Source organism: Babylonia areolata, chromosome 29, assembly GCF_041734735.1.
Source record: "Babylonia areolata isolate BAREFJ2019XMU chromosome 29, ASM4173473v1, whole genome shotgun sequence".
Lineage (NCBI taxonomy): Eukaryota > Metazoa > Mollusca > Gastropoda > Neogastropoda > Buccinidae > Babylonia > Babylonia areolata.
Window position 1 is genome coordinate 7568516 of NC_134904.1, and position 2767 is coordinate 7571282.

Genomic DNA, 2767 nt, shown 5'->3' on the forward strand with positions numbered 1-2767 from the left:
CGTGTCAGGGGCTTATTGATTGGGTGCCGAGCGGTGAAGATTGGCGTTGTTGGCATCTGGTTGTCCCAGTCAGTGATTAGCCAATGTGCACCCGACACACAGTCCCAGGAAAAACAAGAGGTGCTTGAACGGGTGGGGGGGCAAGGGAACTGAGAAGGTGCAGAGGTGTGCTTTATTGTTGGTGGTTGGTTTGGGGTTTGTTTTTGTTTTAGGGGGAGTTGGGAGGGGGGGAGGGGAGATCGGGGATGGGGTTAGGGTGAATATATGAACGAGAAGAAGGCTGATTTTTTTTTTTTCTTTTTTTTTTTTGAGTGTTATTGTTGTTACTGTTGTTGCTATTTGGAGGGTGCAGGGGGGGGGGGAGAGAAGTGGTGAGTCTATTGACATGGAGGGAATGATGTTATTGTTATTGTTGCTGTTTGGAGAGTGCAGAGGGCAAAAGTGATGGGTCTATTGACATGGAAGGGAATAATGCTGTTGCTGTTGTTGGTATTGTTAATGTTGTTGCTGTTGTTGTTATTGTTATTGTTGTTGCTGTTGTTGGTATTGTTGTTGCTGTTGTTGGTGTTGTTATTGCTGTTGTTGTTATTGTTATTGTTGTTGCTGTTGTTGGTATTGTTATTGTTGTTGCTGTTGTTGGTATTGTTATTGTTGTTGCTGTTGTTGGTATTGTTATTGTTGTTGCTGTTGTTGTTATTGTTATTGTTCTTGCTGTTGTTGCTGTTTGGAGAGTGCAAGAGAGGAGAAGTGATGGGTCTATTGACATGGAAGGGAATGATGTTGTTATTGTTATTGTTGTTGTTGTGCTGACTTATTATTTGACGGGCGTAACAGCCGAGTGGTTAAAACATTGACTTTCAATCTGAGGTGCCTGGGTTCAAATCCGCCTCGGGTAAAAGATAGATTTTTTTTTTCCGATCTCCCAGGTCAACATATGTGCAGACCTGCTCGTGCCTGAACCACCTTCGTGTGAAAATCCACGCAAGAAGATCAAATACACAGGTTAAAGATAACATAATCCATGTCAGCGTTCGGTGGGCTATGGAAACAATAACACCCAGCATGCAACCACCCGCCTAACCACCCACCCCCACCCCCGAAAATGGAGTATATCTGCCAACATGGCGGGCTAACATACATGTAAAAGCCCACTCAGGAATAGGAGTGAAGGTGGGAGTCGTAGTCCACGAAAAAAGAAGACGACTTTTTTCACTTTTTTTTCTTTGATAATTTTTGGTTTTGTTTTGTTTCCCACACCAAGACACACACCCCCATCACACACACACACACACACACACACACACACACACACACACACACACACACACACACACACACACATCACACACACCCACACCCAACACCTTCACCCAACACACACACCCCCAACACACACACCCAACACACACACCCAACATCCCCACCCCCAACAAACACACACCACCATCACACACACACACACTCAACACCCCCACCCCCAACACACACACACCAAAAACCCCCACCACCAACACACACACCCAACACACACACCCCCATCACACACACACCCAACACACACACCCAATACACACACACACCCAACAAACACACCCAACACACACCCAACACACACACACCCAACACACACTCAACACACACACACCCAACAAAAACACCCAACACACACCCCCAACATACACACACCCAGCAAACACACCCAACACACACACCCAACACACACACACACCCAACACACACACCCTCGCCCCAACACACACACCCAACACACACACACCCAACACACACACCCCAACACACACATACCCAACACACCCAACACACCCACCCCAACACACACACCCAACACACCCAACACACCCACCCCAACACACACACCCAACACACCCAACACACCCACCCCAACACACACACACCCAACACACCCAACACACCCACCCCAACACACACACACCCAACACACACACCCCAACACACACACACCCAACACACCCAACACACCCACCCCAACACACACACCCAACACACCCACCCCAACACACACACACCCAACACACCCAACATACCCACCCCAACACACACACACCCAACACACCCAACACACCCACCCCAAAACACACACACCCAACACACCCAACATACACACCCCAACACACACACACCCAACACACCCACCCCAACACACACACACAACACACCCAACATACCCACCCCAACACACACACACACCCAACACACCCACCCCAACACACACACCCAACACACCTTATACCCACCCCAACACACACACACCCAACACACCCAACACACCCACCCCAACACACACACACCCAACACACACACACCCAACACACACACCACACACACACCCCAACACACACATACCCAACACATCCACCCCCAACACACCCACCCCAACACACACACACACCCAGCACACCCAACGCACCCACCCCAACACACACACCCAACACACCCAGCACACCCACCCCAACACACACACACTGGACACACCCACCCCCAACACACACACATCCAACAACCCCCCCCCAACACACACACCCTCAACACACACACACACACACACACACACACACACCCAACACACACACACCCCACCCCCCCACCCCCAACACACACACACACCCAACACACACCCAACACACACGCCCAACACAACCACCCCCAACACACACACACACCCAACACACACACGTACACACACACACACACACACACACACACACACCCAACACACACACACCCA